Genomic DNA, 21938 nt, shown 5'->3' with positions numbered 1-21938 from the left:
AAATGTATAATCTTCGTTATTACCTTTTTTGAAGGTAAAAGAAATATACATAAATTTATCTTTCTCGCGCAGTATTCGTGCGGAGTAAACACAAGGAACCCGATATGGAGCGAGGGAATTGAAAACAAACGTAGCTACGATATTTCTGTTCGGATATTTTTTAGGGATGAATGATACTCGCTATCCCTTTTAAGGGCGTGCAAACAAATAATGAAAATATTGCGGACGGTTCTCTGAAAACGCGCACCCTTGGTAGGTACCTCAATCCATTCGCTTGTGGGAACGATACATGTAGAGACTCCGCGACCACGTCGATACGTTTCAAAAACTTGTTACTTATAATAATTTTCAACTTTACATAGGAGCAAACAATGTGAAGAAGAAATTTTAATAATTTCGCGTTATATTATGTCACAAACTACACTAGGAAATAATAGTAATAATGTAACGTCGTCACGGAATAAGCCCTGTCGTACATACAAACTCGTCTCGATCGCAACATATCGAATTTGTGTAAATTACGCACGTAACTTAATGTACATTCGAACACAGCTTCCACATAAACTTTTTGATTGAAAATAAGTCGCAACATATTCGGAAACACGCAGCATGAATGTCGCTTACCCAGTACATATTACAATTTAAACGAACACCCTGCACTCGTATATTGCTAAATTGACAATGTATAATAATATCAAATTTCAGCATTCATATTATTATTTGGTACAAGTCGGTTATGGGGAAGCCAGGTGGGAACCGAGCTAATTGTCATAGCCGATTTTGGCAAAACGATTTTTCAAGAATGAAAACCTAACCTAACCTAACTTAAACTAACCTAAACTAACCCAACCTAACAAATAATGCAGTATATCGGCTCTTTTCAAGGGTCTAAGACAGCGATACTCAACCTGCGGCCTTTTAAGCTTTTATGTGCGGCCCGAAACACATTTATTATCAGGAACATGATTTTTCATTTCATTATTGTAATTTTTGACAAACAGATAATAATAATATGTATATTATTATTCTGTTTTAGCTTATAATTTTTAAAATCTCAAATATATTTTGTAAAAAAGAGGGGGATTCATGATTTTTTTCGTAACACTAGTAGTGATGCGGCCCGCGTTACTTTACAAATATATGTATTTGGTCCGAAGGAAAAAAGGTTGAGTATCATTGGTCTAAGACGATTTGGCGCCGGGACAACTGGACGCCACGCAATTCGAAATTAATTAGACGTTAGGTACTTATAGGTACTTTCAGAAAATATATTTAATATTATTATTTATATTTCAATTATTATAATATTATTATGATTTAATAGTTGATGAGAATTTATACATATGTTTAAGTTCCAACAAAAAAAGAGTTTTTTATTTTATATAAAGCCTTAAGCATGGCAATTCTCAATCCGCAATAAAAAAAACATTATGTTAAGAGTTAAATGAATTAAAATTACTAAGTAGTCGATAGAAACTGATTAAAATTCCTCGTCTACGTTCTGTATACGTATCTGCGACAGTGCGGCGTCCAATTGTCCTGCATCCAGTTGTCCCATTCCCATTTTCAAAATGTATTGGCCGCTGGCTTGCCTATAACCGTCTTGTACTTATTATTTTCTTAAAAGCCAATACAAAATTTATTTATTGGATATAAAATGACGTCTATCCGTTTTGACAGGAATTCGCATCGCGTCACTGACATTTTTTTTTTTAGAATTATTAATAAGCATATCCTTGCTTTTTCGTACAAGGTGGTTGTTAGTAATTTTGAACAATCACAAACACCCAGGCTTTGAGAAAATTACATAAATATTGTGTCCTCGCCGGGAATCGAACCCAGAACTCGCGGGTGGAATACCAGTGCCTTACGCACTGCACCACGAGAGCCGCCCGTCACTTAGATTCGATAGTAGTTCGGTGTTAGTGAAGGCTCCATTGCACGTCAGATGAATTCAATTTACCAGTGATTTTTGTATGCAGAACGTAAATTATTTTCATTTAAAGAATCATAGATATGCCACACATCGAAGCGAATGAAGTGGTATCCGGAATGCTCGCGTAAACCCGTATCTATATTATATTATACCTCCAAATCACTCAATCGATTTTCCTGACGAACCTTTCTCTAGCAGAAAGCCGGATCAACCTCCACCCTAATATATCGCATACACAACAATAATATTATTATATTCTCCAAGAATTTTCATCAAACAATTATTATTTTGTATTTGCTCTATCCATTTTCGCGGAAAATAAAAGAAAAATAAACATTGTCTTTATACCAGCCTAGCTTATGTAACAAACGCATTGAGTTTTTGTAGTACTTAAAAAAATTGAAGACCACGTAATGAATTGTTTTCGAAACTTTTTTTTGGCGCATCGATCACTTTTAATTCATCCGACACCAGATTTTCCATAATATATACACGTGCCCCTACGTGCTCATCTCTCCCATGGGTACCTTAACTTAAAGTAATCTAAATTCGGTCGAAGCACATGTGAGTGCATTGCGACATTAGTCTTGGGTAACTGCTCCTGAGACATTCGCAGTCATAAAAATAAAAATGATGCTTCACACCAAACGTAGGGTTCTGTGATACGCCCGATTAAAACCGGGTGTGGTTTGGTGGGGCCATTAACTGCAATGTGCATGCATTCACTTGAAATTCTCACTAATAAATTTCCTTCCTGATTACGATATTTCCTCCATGGTTAACTAAGTTCTGCGCAATTCATCAGTGTTGGGCGCAGAGTCCCCGTAACCTTCAACCAACTCGGCTTTGATCTGCTCGACACCTGTAAATAAAATTATTTTATGACGACTTGGGATTCGTTTTTTATTGCATTGGAAAAATGCGAAAGTGTACGATTCGCATGACAGCCAGACTGTTATTATTACGCATCGGATCTGTCGTTGATTGTAGAAGAAGTTGTTTGAAGAATAAATTCTTGCCAGTAGTGATTTTACCTTATGGATTGTGAGGTCACCTTACAGAAAAAAATAATTACAAGATAAAAAGAATTTTTTATATACCACGTTTTTAAATTTTCTGTTGAATCATATAAACTTGACAATTCTATGTATTAATAAATATTTTTTTTTGTACTTGATAGAAATACTGAATAAATATAGAATATTGAAATGTCATTTTCACATTTCATATTGATTTCCATAGTTACGCACGTCTATATTAATAATTTAGTTGCTAGGACCCTTAGCAACCAATACTAGTGTTTTACTTTTTACGATTTTTTTCCGAAATAACTTTCCATACAAAACAGAACTAATTGAAAATGAATTCAATTCTGCTTAAAGATGGCTAAAAGTATTAAAAGAGTACATTGTCGTCGTGTTCTGGTATATTCTAAAAGTTTCAAATGTCTAGCTAGTCGGGAAGACTCAAAATCTTCAATCGTCCAATACAAATCTTGGACAAACAAGAAAAAAATTGTACTGGACAAACAAGAATACGAGCTAATAAAAACGTGGTAATAACAAACTACCTTAGTACTTAATATGCACGTGTGGTAACAGTGTTGGTCGTAACTCTTAAATATAAGAATAACACAATTAATAAGTAGAAGTTATAATTGAAAACTTACTCCAGTCTGAACGACTTTTAATGGCCGAATAAGAAGGTTCGTTACTTACCTTTATAGTTTATTTCATGCATAATGTGAGGGGCGTACCAAGAAGGGGTGTTAAGGGTGGGGCGGGATTCAGGGAGCGGCAAAAGTCTGATTTTTTAATGATATTATTTCATAAATCAAAAATCGGTGCGTGTTCTTATGTATGCGCGTTAGAAGTTATACTTCTTCGGCGTAACAAAACAAAAACAAAAATTTTATCCCACGTTCCAATAATTTACGTAAAATAATTGAAGAAATATATTTAATAGAATGAATAAAGTTTTGATTAAAAAGCATAATCAAATTAAAATGATATTTATTTATACACAGTTAAATTATTTTTACACAATTAAACAAAATAAAAAATAATTTTAATTGAAAAAATCGAAATACTCTGTACCTATATAATATACATATACAACCATAATATTTTGTATTAATAGATTCAGTTTCCAATTGAAATCCGGATAATGAAAAATGCTAGCTATAATATTAAATGACGAGATTTATATAATATTATTATATTATATTTTACAAGTTTTACTGAATTAATAAATATACACTCGTACTTAAAAAAATACTTAGAAAAATTAACCTCAAATACTTAAAAACACTTTTAAAATTCATTTATTATTTACACAAGTTTTGTCACTGATAAATTTTAGCGTTTGTAGACAGCTGACTAATTCGCACATGCGTGTTGGGTATATCCCGATCACGTTTACGGCTATCTTCATCATGTCGCACTTTCGTAACGGTGTGCGCGCGCAGCTCTCAATTTTACCTTCTACTAAACGCGCCAAAAAAAGTATAACTTCAAAAATAAATTGTGCCTTCGGGTTGGGTACCTCGATACATATATATCGATTTAATATGCTTTACATTATAATTCAGAATATTATATTATTTAATTGGTAAATTATTTAATAATTTTTGTTAGAAATTATTTTGATGACAATACAATATTTTTTTTGGCTTCTGTAATATTTCCACCAATTTTCATGGACAGTGAAAAACTATTATTAATAAATACATAATATAATATACATTTGGATGGTCAGCTGACTGATGATGAACATGGTTTTCTATCTACTTGGTTAACAGAGTTACTAACTTTATAGCGTACACTGAGTACATATCTCGTTCACTAGATAAACATTGTCAAGTGGACTCAATTTACACGGATATGTCAAAGGCTTTTGATCGAGTTGATCATGATATTATTTTACCTAAACTAAGTGCAGTAGGCGGTTCTATTAAATTTGTATTTTTTTCAAATCACATTTTTCGCATCGCTGTCAATATAACGAGTACGCTGTGTGTGCATCTGACGCATTTCAAACTCTTTCGGGGAACAAGTCTCGGACAAATTATGTTCATCATATTTTTCAATGGCATTGTAAATGCAGTGGATGAAACTGATTTTTTACCTTTTGCAGATGATTTAAAATTATATGACGTGTCAATTCGCAATGAGGCGGATTGTTATATTGCAACGAAATCTCTGGTCACATGAAAGTTGGTCAATAAAGAATAAACTAAAATTTAAAACCAACAAGACGACATGTTTCTGTATTACTTTTTCAAGGGCAAGAACCCCGATTAAATATAATTATATAATGTGAAAAATTTCATTAAACCGTCAACTTAACTCCAAAGATATTGGCATAATTTTTCACTCTTCATTATCTTTTCACTCGCATATTATAACTTCTACAGCTCTAAGGCCCGTTTCAGACGGGACACCGGTGTCGCACTCGATGTAATATACTGCCCTCATAACTAAAAAGGCAGCTTTTGGACAAGAATCACAAATTGAATAAGTGTGCAGATAATGCTCTACGTGAAATTCTGAACCATTTGACATAAAGTCAAAAGCGGTATAAAATTTATTTCAGTTTGTTGTTGTTAGTTCGACATATTGTTTTTCGTTTTTTTTTTCACAAAAACGGTAGTTATTCTAAACAAAAAGACATTATAACGAGTTTCATAAGCAAAAACACAGCAGCGATTGAAAATATACTGGTTTTTGCTTATACCACAATTATTTAAAAAATATTAAGATAAGTTGACAAAACGTTAATGTCTCATTATCTAAAAATGTGACTTTAGCAAATAGCTGCCTTTTTGCTTATGGGGGCAGTATAGGAGGCCTTTATCTTAAGTCAATAATTGGTCTAATTAATAATAAGTCTTAGGTCAATAATTATTACAAAGCAAACAGTGCATGGGCGCGAAACCCGAGAGATGCAGGTTCGATTCCTGTGGGGTGCCTTACTTTTTTCAAAAAGATTTTTAAGCATGGATACATGCTTTTGCCTTGACCTCTGGGCGGATTCGTTACGAAAAATCACACAGGCGTATTGGTCACAATTGTAGCCCGATTGCTAGAGACCCCAAACTAATTCTAATCCTATAAGTATTAACAAATTTTAAGCTGTTCTATAATTTTTCTTTAATACTTAAGCAGATACAAGTCGTTTGTTTTTGTCGTCATTTTTATTAAATATATTACCTATTTATTTATTACTACATAATTATTATATTCATACATTGAATATCATTTGATCTAATTTAATGCGAGGTAATCAATCGAAGAGGTGTAAACCAACATTTCATCAATTTCATGGAGGAAACGTTCGGACTTCTGCTGATAAAGAATCCAGCTATCTCAACTACTCGTGGTGGGTGGTGCATCGATTTGATCTTCGCTCTCCACATCGACAAAATTCATACTAAAAATTACATAACTTATTTCAGCTATCATAAACCCACATTGACCATTCCTTCTAACGATGTAGCAAATACTTACGCACCAACATTTCTATATGAGTTCATAAATTAAATTTTTCAGAAAAGTGCAATTGTTTGAATCCTTTGGATTCAGTTACTTTGACAAATAAATTTTCTTTCGAATTTGGACAACCAGCATTCAGATAATCAATAGGTAAAGCATGTATTCATGTTTAATAATTTTAGCCGTCAGGGTTTATGTAACCATCATCTGAGGGGCTCAGGGGGGACTGAGCCCCCCTGCGAGGCGCAAAGCGCCGATTTTCTGTTTGTTATAATATATTTTCTCAGAAGTGTTTTCAAAATTATGTATATTTTATTATATTATAAATCTTCTTTAAAAATAATTTATTCGTACCTTCCACGAATACAAAAGTTTTTACTATACAATAAACGTTCTTTGTTTTAAATTTGATTTGAATATGACCAATAAAAAAAAATGTAAGTATTATAAACAATACCTACATATTATAGGGGCGAGCTAAAAAGATAAATGATAAAAAATGTTTTATTCATAACACGGAAATTGTATTCGTAGGTCTTTTCCAGTTCGATGTGTTGCTTATCGATACTTTATTTCAAGATTATCGAAAATTTGCATTTTTTTTCTGCTCAAAAATTGGGGAAGATAAAACCATAAAAATGCCTTTGTCGATTCAATACTATTAACCTGTCGTGGACTGAAATAATATAAGAAGAAAATAATTTAATATCTACAAAATCTTACGGCCTTCGAAGAAAACGCAACTGAAATTTATATTTCTAACTAGTAGGCGCCATGTATCATGTAATATTTCAATGGTGGATCGCTCATTGTCCGACTAGTTTCTAAGCAGTTTATAAAGTGTCCGTAATTAATTACTAAGGCTTTTGCCACATAGGCAGGTGCTTCGCTAGTCCTGAGCTAGATGCTATGCTTATCTACTAAAAACACTACTGCCATATTGCAGGCTACGTGCTTAGGTACAAATTCATTTGACATTTGGGAGCGCTCTGTCAACAACGATAATAATATAATAAAGCTACTTCTCACAGAGAATTTAAGTTTAAAATTTCGAAAGTCTCAAATTCGAACTTGTTGGATGCATTCATCCATGCGTCATTATTAATAACCTCAAAATATACGGTGTTTGACGTACTTTGTCATACTGAAGAAACATCCGCCATCTTGCAAAATCCATAGATAATGGCAAAATCACTAGGTGACACAATAAAAATAACCAACACGTTTGTTCGACGGGAGATTCACGAGGTGACTTATTATCACGTAGTGAGGCGAGACGCGTGCAGTGTGGCCATAGCGATAGAATAGTGTGCGTTCGTTTACTAGGATATGTCACCTAGCACGTACCAACCAAGCAAGGCATCTGCCTATGTGGCCGAAGCCTAAGACGTGTCATATTATGTAGGTATTACTTACAAATTGAAACAGTATTGCCATTACAATAATTTTATATTTCTACTATTGTAACAAGTATAACTATTCTCAAAATGCATGTTAAGACACATACATACTTCTAAAAAATATAATAATATAACCTTTAGAAAAAATCATTTTGAAAAACATACGAAACCCAGCAGAATTTAAACCAGCGTCTACTGGAATTCACCCTCATGTGTTAGAAGTATTTTCAAATTATGCGTGTTTAATAAAAGAATGTTACATTCTTAAATCTTATACGTATTTCATTGAATAAAGCAAATATTTTAATTAATTATTTGCAAGTGTATAACTGAAATTTTAAGAAATCCTGACACCGGTTAGTAATAATTGAGAATACAAAAGCCGATTACCAAAAAGTAATGCAATTTAGGATAAGCTTCATAGAGAGTATTGTAAAAACCACTTATTGACTTCGTTGCAATTAGATAGGACACATATAGTTTAGTGGTCAGAACATATGGGCGCGAATTCCAGGGGCGCAGGTTCGAACTTGCTGGATGTCATTTATTTCTATTGGTTAATTTTCTCAGAAGTGTTTTCAAATTATGTATGTTCAATAAAAGAATGTTACATTTTTAAATTTTATGAATATTTATTCTATTAATACTATTGACTGAAGGTACTTGATGGAATTTGAATTTAAATTTTAATGGATTTAAGTTTTAAGCTGTAGTATTTTTATTGTTTATCAAGAATAATGATCTATTATTAGGCTTTGACGATTTATTATAATATGCTATCGAGTATTGTTATTAATAAGATAGGTTTTTTTACTGATACTTTAACTATTCATAATTTGTTGTATTTTTGTGACTTTTGACTTGATCGGTAGATAATGGAGTTTTTACCTACTTTATTGTATTGATTAATTATATAAGCTAGAGTAAAGAGTGTTCGTTGTCAGTGTGTGTTTGCCTTTGGTGAGTGTACACGGCGCCTTAAGATGCCGAAAGGCGAAACCCGGGTCGCAAAAAACGACTTAAATGGAATAGTACAAAACTTAAATCCATTAGAATAATTATTCGTTGAATCGTTTCGGTTGCAAGACGTTTAAAAAATTATTATTATTGTATTTACATAAGACTTATTTATTTCGGACTATTATGTATAAGTTTATTATAAATTATAAATTGTGGTAAAATTAGTGTTACCGAATTTTCCGATAATACCCACCTATCTAAGTGTATCTTATAAGTATAAAGTTATATCTCTCAATTGTGACAACATTAGAAATGGCTGTAAGTATATTAAAACATTTTTCAATTTCAATGAAATCGACGGATTATCTGAAGCCATTAGAAACAATGGCGTTGATCGTAGAATCAGATTTTTTTTTCGTCGACAAATATTAAATTTTAAATATCTTGTTTATATTGTATACCTACAATATTCTTTTTTAAACTGTGGAATAATTTTATTTTATTATTCTATCCACTGGCTAAAAGCGACCAGAAATTTTGGGTTAGAATATGATAAATTTCAAATTTGATTTATTATTCTTTGAAATTGAGATAATTATGAACTTTTGCTTTATAAATAAAATTAACAAATTAATGTTTATAAAAATAGTACTATTTAATGAGTAAAATATTAAAAATATAATATATTAAAAACAGAGATAGAAAACAAACACAAACAAACAAACAAAACGGGAAAAATATTTTCTCAGATCCCTCTGCAGTAGATGTATTATCTCATCAAATTCCCATGCTCATCCGCTGTTCTTGACACTTACCTGATTGACACCCCCCATTTTGCACCCCAATATTTGTATCCAACATATAAGTATATAATATGTGTTACTCTCTTCGTCTTTCGTTCTCCCATCTGTTGATCGCGGGTCCAACCAACAACCGATCACTATTGTATAACTTTACTATCCTCTACGTTGTGAGAGTGAAAAAATAAATGGAATGGAAGACTGTGGTATTGTTATTATCTCTCTTCTTGGTCGTTCCCTCATGGTTGAGGATCGTGACCACCTTGAATTTCCATCATCTTCTGAGCGATTAAGACTTTCACCCCTCTCGCTTCTCTGCGTCTCCCAGAGCAGAGTGAAAACTGCCACCAGTAAGGGCCTTCACTTGGTTGCTTTAGCCCCACAATTTTCCTCTGTTTTGCTTTACATGGTGGCTAACAAAACCTCTAGTGTCTCCAGGTTATCCAGTCTTCGCGAAGATATATTTACAAAAAACTAAACTGCAGAATGCATCTTAGAGAATAGTGTTACTTATTGATTATCTTCTAATGCAATGCGGTACCTATTGATTTGAATGAAGATTTTTAATTGCATAATTTCGTTAAAATTGTTATCATTGCAACAATCATCACTTCCAACAAACAGTTTATCAGAAATATGAGCCGTAACTAGCACCACCATCTAAATTTACAATTTTGTGTCACAGTCTTACTATAGTGAACCTTGATTTTGCGTGTCCGAAAACTTGTACATATGCAGTTTGCCGTATTACACTTCACCGTGAAATGTTGATCGGAAATAAAATATGGCCGTATATTAAAGACAGTCCAACCTTATTGGGTCGTATGGTGCTGACATAAAATTCATGTCTAAATAAAACACGTTTCTTGTCAGCTTATACTTCACACTTTACAGGAAGACAGCAGAAAACAAATTATGAAAATAACCGATATATTGGATTATTTGTTAAGTTAGGTTAAGTTTTCATTCTTGAATTTACGAATTTTGCCAAAATCAGCTATGAAAATTGACTCGATGTTCATATTGAATATTGAATTGATCATGAAAATGTTTTACGTACAATTTACATATAACCTTAATTTTGACCATATCTTGACTTATCGGTATTTGTTATTATGCGACTCTGATAAATCCCATATTTCAAAGATATTTAGTTTGGTACACACTTAACAACCACCAAGTGAAGACCTTCACTTGACACTGAATTTCGATGAATCCAGGTACCCGTAATTTATATTATTATCCAAAAGTAATTTTGTATTCATAAGATGAATACCATATAAACATACATTATATGATTAAAATAAGATTGTATTTACGAGTATCATAAACAAATGAGTAAATAAAAAAGTATTATCTATTTTTTTATGTTCGAAAAAATGATTAATAGCTACAAACTTCTGATTGGATTCAATGAAGCGAAATAAAAAAATTAGGTACGGTAGATAAAATAAAACGCTAAACAATGGGTTATAAAAAAATATTCAAAAGAATATGAAAAGATCTGAGTTAGCTAAAATAAAATGAATGTTTGCGTACTGTATAAAATAATTTTCTCCACGATATTCTATACGACTGAGGACTAAAATATTTAATAAAAATGGTGGGTGGTTAGTTGTTAATGCAAAAACATTAAAGAAATCTTACTTTAGTATAATATTTTTGGTTGATTTCACAGTACTGTAACAAGGTAAATATTAATATTATACAACCAATTGAATGAGTACAGACAGCCAGGTTTTTAAGTGTACCGTTGTCCAATTTTAATAATTTTAAGTAAACTGTATTGAATTCGCTGTCACACTGATAGATTCATGTGATTTTGTAACCGTTTTCTTCAGAAGATAATATAATTTCAACGGAAGATACTGCTTTTCCTTTATCGTAAACATTACCTATAGAGTCGACATTTTAATGTTAATTTCACGTTTCACCTTCTGTCTGCTGAAGGGCTTATCCCCGATCGATACATTTAACCAAGTTTACTCAGAAAACAATGGTCTTTTTAATCGCCACTACAATTAAATTAAATTAAACCTTTATTTAAAAAAAATATATGTGGTGAATATCAAACAGACCCATTCAACTAATTAGAGTTTTTTTAAGGCGGCGTGAAATAAAATACTGGTAAAAATCACTGAATTAAGCAACACAGTCGATTTTATAAAAATACGATTCTTTCTTATAATAAAGTAATATTAATTTCTACTTCACTAGATTTATATTATATACATATATAATTTGGTAGCGATTGGTATTGTATGTTTACATATATGGCCGAGCGGCTTACGCATCGGATTATCATGCCAGGCTAGATAATCCTGGGAAATACACATAGTTTTTCAATTTGTGATTGCTAACATCCATTTCTTGAAAAATCAAAAAATCTGTTAATACAAACTTTAAGTCTGTGGATGCCCGAATTCCGGAGTGGTATAAGTAATGGCTGGGGAGGGCTGACAGGGCTCTAGCCTGGGGGCCCGGGCTGTGGGGGGCCCGGCGTGTCGGGTTGACCAGATAAGTGAGATAAACACACATCATACATTAGCCTTAATAGTAAAAAAGCTATTATTAGCCTTAATAGTATAAAGCTATTATACTTTATGACCATGAACATTTTCAATTATATAATTGTGCAATATATTTTTTGATTATTATGTGTCGATACTCGGCAGCTCCATTATTAAAGTAAATATATTAAAAATCGCCAATAATTCACTGTATGGAGTACCCTTAATTTGAACTAAAGCACAATTTGAAAAACGTTAATGTAGTGTTTCACACTGACTTTAATCTTCGCGGTGGGTAGGGGGCCCGCCAAATATCCTATCCTGAGGGCCCGTTTCAGGATGTGGGGACCATGGTGTAGGTACACCGAGTGCAATAGACAAAAGGCCGATAAACGAGGAATTATGCTGTGAAGAAGAAAAAGATCATATGGGACTAATTTACATTATCCTTCTTAGGCCCCCCCCAATATTAAATCCTGGGTGCGCCACTGCTGAAAACGATAAATATAACAGTAAATGACCAATTATTATTAGTTAAGTGTCGGTTATTGGTACGCGGAAGCAGGAGGCTTCCTTAAGAAAATTTTACCTTCGCTATAAACTAGAGCAATAGTTGTGTTACCACGATCTGTTATTTGTTTGATTGGCAAATGGTTTTATTGGTTTCTTTAAGGTCAGATTGTGAAAAATGTGCCCTATTTTACGATTTTTATACTTTCCGGCGAAGCATTGCTTCATGAAAAACCGCCACTACATTGATTTCAACATAAGTTTATATGTTATTTTACTTTATATATATATATATATATACTTTTGATACTATCATTAAAAATATTTGGTGTGTTAGATTATAACAGGTCAAAGTCGACATAAATACTATTCAGTGGCGAAGGGTGGAGATAGGCTGTTAAGATCTGACATAAAAGTTTACACTACACTTTGTCAGTAAAACATATTTGTTTCCATTGAACTAAGACTACAGTGTGCAGACGATATTTGTTAGTTTTTTTAAATTAAGCTAAACCCTGCCTAATCCAAGCCATGGTATATAATAGTCAAAAAGTATTCATTTACCTATAAAATATTTAATATTATACCATTAAATCATACACAATCTTAATTATTTTATAGATAGAAGAATATTTTTATCCATTAAGTACGGTTTGGCGCAGGCAGGGCTTAACGAATTTAAAAAAACAAACCAACACCATCTGTCATATAATATAATATTATATTATATTCTTCATTTAACGGAAACAAATAAGCATGACTGAAAAAGTGTGCACTATTTTTGTCGAATGGCCTGTTGCATACCTAAACTATTGTTGTTTGGTTTAGGCGGGTTTTAATTGAATTTTAAAAACTAACCACCACCATCTGCAAATTGTATTCTTAGTTCAATGAAAACAAATAAGTATGACTGATAAAGTTTAGTGTGCACTATTTGGGTCGGATCTTAACAGCCTACTCCCACTCTTCGCCACTGACACTATTATTACATTTTATGTACTTACCTAATCATTTGGATTGCGATTAAATGATTTTATTTTTGACTTTTGATTTTGGAAAAAGTATAATGGTTATATGGTATAATTATTAGAGATTCAAAAACATTTTTAAAAAAACACGTCATATTCCTCAACGGGAAAAATAAGTACTCAAATCCCCTTGTAGTAGATGTAGGTATTACCTCACCGAATTTCCATGTTAATCCGCTGCACTAGACATACCCATAATATTGTTCCCCAATATTTGTACCCAATATATGAGTATATTATTATAATATTGTTACTCACTTCGCATGGAAAGGTGCATGTTGGGTATAATGCGTAACGATCGTAATCGTTATTGTATTAAGGATTAAATGTAAGATATAATATAAGGATTAAATGATATAATTTTATTATTTGGGTTCCAAATAATAAGTGACAAGTTAAGTTACAACAAAAATCTTGGAGTGATCCATGACGTCGGTTAGTAATTAAAGTAATACCTACTTTGATTAAAAATACGATCGCCAATAGTAGCTCAATTTAGAAAGCGCTTCAGTGAATATTATAGGTCGTTAGTTAAAATTTGTCGTAATTGAGTATGATTCCTTTAGCATACCCGAGAGATGCAGGTTCGATTCTTTTTTACAATAAGATTTTTTCTATTGGTTACAATATATTTTCTCAGAAGTGTTTTAAAAATTATGTATGTTAAATAAAAAAAATATTTATAAGGTTAATAAGTTTGCATAAACTCCCGTTACAGTTAAGCGCAGTTTTGTAAATAAAATATAATATTACATTTATTGAATTCCGTATAAAAATATTATATTGCAGAAAACTCTACTGCATAAATCTGTCGTTAATAAATAATATTAATGCTAGTCGTGTAGCAAGCCGGTCAAACGGTAAATTTATCAATCATTATTGAACTGCAATCACCTGAGAAGCGGCGACTAAATTTATTTTTAATGAACTGACTGCGAGTCGATTGGATTTTAAATAAAAATAAAAAGAGAATTTTATTCGAATGAAGGGAATATTGCAAATCATTTTTATTAAGAGACTTTTACTATCCACTTACTTTAGTAGATAAATTTTGTATTATACCTATACGGAGACTGGAAAGAAATAAGAAATAATTTATTTTATAGATCAATTTTTTTAATGTGTTATACTAGTTTTCTATAAGAGTACTAAAGATTTAAATAATTACAAGATAAAAAGAACTTTTTATATACAAAGTTTTTAAATTTTCTGTTGAATTATTAAGCTCAATATGCTCACACTTGTACTCGATATGAAGTAAATAAAAAACAAACAAACATGAACAATATAAATAGATTATCTAAACGTTTAAGAAATATCCAGGGCTATGCTCTGAAAATACCATAAAAGCTCCATTTTGACCTACGCTGAGCATGTGGGCCCTTAAGTCGAGCTTACAGCTTACTCAAATGGAATAATATAAGAATTTAAAATTAAATTCAATCAAGTACCATTGGTCGATAGATAGTATTAATTTATTTAACTCGATAAGTCAATGTCCATAACTTGGTAATCGGTTTACTTGTACTAGTTCAGTTTTCAGAACCTTAATAATTCTTCCAAAAACTTATCGGTTCATGTCATTTTACTTATTTAGTATCCTACAATACCATTATATTATTTAAATAAAAGAATTTTGTTACAGATGAGACAATACATTTTCAAGATTTTAATTAGGTACGAAACCTGAAATTTTCTTTGTTACGGATATCTTTGATTTAGCAAACAACACTGAAAGCGAAACCTTACGATATTTTATTTCGATTGTATTTTTAGATGATTATAATCACAATTAATTAGCATAGAAAATACAGATTGTTTTCTCTTCAACAACTACTGTCTTCCTGAACGTTATCTCACCGTCGAGTGGTGTGATTCTTTCCTAGGGTTTAATTTACCATTTTTGTATTGCCTTATTACGATTATATACTTATTATATACATAATGATAATCGCATATCGGTTTTCAAGCAACCAAACTTAAAAACATCGAAAAAAGCCTTATATAAGGAGCCTAAATAATATATGAAGGTGAAACTGAAAAAAGATCATCAAGACGATACATCAGTGAAACGGCAAATAATTTTCAACTATAGGCGCGACGAAATTTTGGACTCGCTGGCATTCGGAGAGCGAACGTCGAGGTGTGAATACGTCAATTTGTTTCGTGATGGCGACGGAGGTATTAATTCTTAAATCGTATAAAGATGTCTAAAAACGTTACCCATTTACTTGAAAAAGAAAACATGTCAATGAATATATTATTATTGTTACTAATAAAACAATAAACAGAACATTAAATGGACGCATGTTGGATATATATGACAAATTATATTTCTTTCGGCATGCGTCATTTGCACCCGCGACCCGCAATACGCGCATCGCCTAGCCACGATCTTTTTAGACCATGCCTCAACTGAAGTATATAATAGCCTTAAGCGCAATGATTAAACATACATAATTTAAAAATATTTCACTAGAAAATATCTTTCTTTCGCGCTCTACTCTAAAATTACGGCTCTTAAAAATGTATGTTATTTTTTCAACTCGTAAAAACAAAATCTGTCAATACAAACCACCACTCTGTGGAGGCCCATATGATCCTAAGAATGTCCGCAAATTGTACTTAAACAAGATATTTTATAAAGCTATCCAAGAGATAATTCCTTGATGTGTTTCTTATATTATTAAATGTATACAAAACGAACATGTTTCTCTTTCAACCGAATAGAGGTAATCACTCGTTGTATTAAATTTAAAACTTGGGGTTATGTTTTTACACGGTAACCTAACTCTGCTACATAATTTCGCAACCCTAAAAGCTAAATGCTCAAACATAACCACATAAACTCTGGGATATACATGCTAACTCGCTTCCTGTGATTTAGTCAGATACATACAGTTTAACAGCTTAAGCTTAAGGTATATATTTACTATGAAATAGGTGCCAACTTGTGTAAATGTCTGTGCTATAATATTGTACATTTGCAATTATAATATATTATACCTACTTGCTATTCGTGGTACGTTTGTTGGCAAATAGTGTCTTGTTTTAGTTGAAAAAATAAATATACGCTAATCAATTAGCAACATATTTATAGATACATAGGCGTAAAAGGGGGACATGCTCAACGTAGGTCAAAATGGAGGTTTTCCTTAAACGTTGTAGATTATCTATTTATATAATTTTAAAGCCTTATTATCCTTTATATTTATTTTAAGCATTTGATGACTGCATAAAGTATTTTTGTTACATAAAATAGTATTCTTTTAAACCTCTCGCTCTAATGACTTAGAATATAGTCATATTTCAGTACATGCACGTGCAGTGGTGTTAAGATTTTAAATTTTTAAACGCATTTACAAAACCATTAGTAAAATTAATGTTAGGTATTACATCGATGCCTATATCGATATCTACATGCCTACACTTTTCGACTGCCATGTCAAAATCACTTAAGGGGGGACATGCTCGTCGAAGGTCAAAATTGAGTTTTTATTGTATTTTCAAACCATGATCCTGGACACTCCTTAAACGTTGTAGATAATCTATTTATATAATTTTGAAGCCTTATTATCCTTTATATTTATTTTAAGCATTTGATGACTGCATAAAGTATTTTTGTTACATAAAATAGTATTCTTTTAAACCTCTCGCTCTAATGTTTTAGAATGTAGTCATATTTCGGTACATGAATGTGCAGTGGTGTTAAAATTTTTTACATTTATTAATTTTTAATCGCATTTATAAAACCATTAATATAATTTATGACGAGATAATTTTAGTAAAATATTTACGATAAAAAATTATATTGATAATCTCTGTGATCCCAAATTTGACAAGAATTAGGCATTTTATTATTCAAAAAATCGGCAAGATTACCACATTTGAAGATGATTCTAAAGATACTTATTATAAGCTATGTTTTTGACCATTCAAGTGTGATAAACATCTTATGAATAATGATTGCTTTATAATAATTATTGACCTAAGAATAAGGTAGTGTTTTTTTGAAATACGCCATTTCTTTTGGCATTCCCCAGTGGTTAAGCTACAACATACGGCCGTAGCCATAAATTGACAAACTAAAATTGAAGTAGCGAGTAAGATCATGTTAACGCGCGTGTTTGAACATGTACCGTTAAAAAAACGGTTAGGTACATGTTCAAACACGCGCGTTAACATGATCTTACTCCATTTTGTCCTACGCTGAGCACGTCCGCCCTTAATATAATAATTATGTATTAATTTCTCTTTCCATTGAAATTTTATATTATCTACTCATACGTCATGTTGTTTGTTTCGTTTAAGAGTTAAAATCAGTGAAACGGCAAATAATTTTCTACTATAGGTGCGACGAAATTTTGGACTCGCTGATAATTGGAGAGCGAAAGTTGAGCTGTGAACACGTCAATTTGTTTCGTGATGGCGACGAGGGTATTAATTCTTAAATCGTGTAAAGATGACTAAAAAACGTTACCAATTTATTTGAAAAAGAAAACATGTCAATGAATATATATTTATTGTTATTAGAACAATAAAAAGAACATTAAATGGAAGCATGTTTAATTTTTATGACTAATCATATTTCGTTCGGCACGCGTCACGATCTTTTTAGACCGTGCCCCAGCTGAGGTATAGCCTTAATCAAGTTTATAAAATCATCTTACTTGTTTTGGTTTTGGTCTTTATTGAATAACTTGATTGTGATCTAGAGGCTCCAGGTATAAACAAATAGTCTTAATAAAGCACTAGCAATATCCCGCTACTTCATCGGCATTACCAGGGAACGCAGAAATAATGAACTGAAATACATAACGGGTAAGGCGATGGTAGGTAACCGACTCGAGTAAGGAAGAATCCGGGTTAAACTTACACACGTGTCAAGAATACGTTTTACGTCGAATACTGAAAACTACCTCGGTTTCATAATGCGTGCTTCATTTTTGTAGGGCACTCGCACATTCAAAAGCCTGCATCAACATGCGGCGTATTGAATATAGCCTATCGGTATTCTATTTATTATCTGTTCTGTGGGCATAACATTTGAATAAATGGACTGATTCGAAGTTATTTATTCAAAATCAATAAAATAGACAAATAATGTATCTCTACTCGCAATAAAATCATTGAAAGTATTTTCTTTGACAGTGTATAACCTCTGGTCGTACCCTCACCACACCAACACTGCTATTTCACTACTTTATTTAGTACGTTGTTTTCGAAAAGTTTTATAACATCATAACTACGGACGATTTTGCGATATCACTCAACAAGTTAGTACCATCAATGACCAATGTAATCTTTGCAATACCGAATGAAAATATATGAACCGGTATGAATACCGGTATTTCTTAAACATTAAAAAATAGAAATAGGTGCTTATCAATAAATATGGCTATTAATTTTTTTTTTTAATATAGCAAAAACCTACATACCTACATTTATTATGTTGACATTTAAAACTATGTATTGATCATAATTGTAGAACTAGTGATTTTTTACAAATAATTTGTATATTTTGATAATTTAACTAACTCAAAAATTCATCAAGTGCAAATAAGTCCCGGCTGCAGGAAAAGCTTCTCAAATTAAATGTTTGTACAGTCATCAATAATTATAGAATAATTGAACATTTTTGTCACGGATATTTTTTATTTCGAAATAATATTATGATAATTCATCGCGATAATTACTTATACAAATATATTTGATGAAATTTGTTTTATTATTTTTTCACCTCTGTTGGATTCACTCAAAATGGGAAAATACCGGTATTTTAGATTTTTAAAACCGGTATTTCGGTATTGATAAATACTGGAATACCGGTTTTGAAATACCGGTATTGCAATCCCTAATGCCTACCAGCCAATCGATGCTAGTGGTTTGACTTAACTAGAGAGGCACAATGACAGAGATTAAAACAGTTAGGGCTGTTAATTTCAAAGTCGATTACCTCCGTATACCGCCAATTTGAGATAATCGTAAAAAACATTGGAATATTTTATTTTTATATATCAGTAAAAAATTATTACCTACAACAAAATGTCATTAACGTCATTAAAATTAATAAATAAAACCACGTTTAAAGTTAGTCAGTCGTATAGTATTTATTAAAACAATTTCAGCTAATGATTATAGACGAATTTGAAATCAACCTCTAGTTTAATTCCAATTAACTAATAAACGAAGGTGGATTGGATATTTTATGAAAAAGTATACCTACATACAAAGAAAAAGTACTTACAGAATGAGAATAAAGAAAATCACAAAAAAGGGTAAAACTAAGCTTACCGACTTTGAAACTAACGACCTCAAATAGAGATTCATTCATTAGACCAGGGTTTCCCAAACTATGTTCCGCGGAACACCAGTGTTCCGCCGAACCTGAACGACCATTTGGAAAGGTTTTGTACACTGCAACACATTTAAAGATCTTCTACTAAGTAGAAGTAAAATAAGTAAAACTAAAATAATTAAAGAATCTACTTTATATCGAAAGGCGAGTGATAATCAATCTCCACTGATGTTTATGACGTCAAGTATCTAGACAGCTCATGGCTCTCATAAGGGGGGGGGGAGCTGACAGGCCTCTAGCCGGGGGGCCTGGATTTACGGCGGGCCTGGCGTGAGAAATCAACCAGCCAAGTGAGATAAACGCACATCACAAACATGCACTGATAGTTAAAAAATCTTGCCTGCGGCGCTGTTTCACAGCAAGCATACTAACATGTAATAGTATGTGGTTTTGTCATAGGTACTTATAATTTTTGATTATTGTCGATATTTGTCCATTATTGTGCATATCAGTAATAAAAGTAGGTGTAGTATAAATACAAAAAAAATGCTAAAAATATCCTTAATTTTACCTCGAAAACCATTTGGAATATTCAACTGTAGGTCGTCACATTGCCTTTAACCTTAACGATAAGTAGGGGGCCCGCCAAAGATCCTAGCCTGGGGCCCTGCGTCGGGATGTGGGGGTCATGATCTAGGTACAGACGGAGTACCATATTTTCTCACACCGTGCGGTATATTGTTTTTAACTGACCGGCTGACAAGTCTTGTCAGTATAACGACATTTGCCAAAATTGGCAGAACGGTTAGCTGCGCTAATAAATAACCTACAAAATAAACTAAATGTTCCGTTAAAATTTCCGGGTTTTGTGAAGTGTTCCATTGCAGAAAAAGTTTGGGAAACCCTGCATTAGACCATAAGTTGCTAAGGTTTTGACTTTGATTTCACAAGGTTTGTTAAATTTTTTTTTTTAAATATAACATTAGACAAGCAGTATAAAAATAGTATAAACGGTAAATACAAAAATTATAAAGAACATATTGTATGTATGCCGAATGAGCTAAGTACACCCTATTTTAAAAAATAATTTATAAAACAACATCCACCTGACTGTGAATGTGAATTCAAGTACATAAGTTACTATTATTAATTTATCATAAATCTAAACGAGCACAGGGCCGTTATATACCCCTCTGTATCAATGAACACGCAAATTTTGGCAGAATCTCAGAGAGGTTAGTAGAGGCCTTCATCCAGCAGTAAATCGACGGTTATAATGATGATTAATTTTATAAAAAAAAAACAAATAGAATTTATGGATTGTATAGGTATTGAATTACTTATGAAATGGATACCACCTTTGTAAATATTATTTTCCAAAATTATTTCCATCAGTTAGCCACCTTTCCAAAGTGAATTCAAGTCAGCAGGTGGTACTTTATAACAGGATTTTGAGAAATACCTAGATTCTCATTTATTATTTATGCCGTGTTGAAGCAGTCATCTCAAGAAGCAGTGTTGTCAGATTTCTCTAGACATGGATATTATACGCAAATAAATAATGCCATACTAAAATGACTCACTCAAACGTTACCTTAATAATGTTGGTTTAATGTTCCCATTCGCTATGTTATGAAAAGCTATTATTTAAGATGTAGGTATACAGTATATAATGAGCACGTCAGTTTTCGCAAATATATTGCTGTCATCGGTTTCACTTCACTCTGTTGACTTATTTAGAATATATTACGGAGATCAACATTCCACGTCAGACGTGCAGTGCGTAGATCGGCCTTGTAGCATCGCTGCAGAGTCGTAGTACCGCACTCCAAGAGGAATAATAGAGTACATGTTCCAGTCATAGTAAGCTCTTCTTCGATCTGTCATCAAGGACTCTTATGACGGCATATTGATTATCATTATTACAGGATTCAGCTTAGCAGGATATTGATATTCGGTCTGTTTATGTACATTGTCCAAATGTAATCTTTTTAACACAATTT

The sequence above is a fragment of the Rhyacophila brunnea genome, unplaced genomic scaffold (genome assembly GCF_057557595.1).
Source record: "Rhyacophila brunnea isolate RB1 unplaced genomic scaffold, BYU_Rbru_1.0 scaffold_1, whole genome shotgun sequence".
NCBI classification, from domain to species: Eukaryota; Metazoa; Arthropoda; class Insecta; order Trichoptera; family Rhyacophilidae; genus Rhyacophila; species Rhyacophila brunnea.
The sequence above is the reverse complement of the archived record's forward strand: the minus strand, read 5'-3'. Positions refer to the sequence as shown.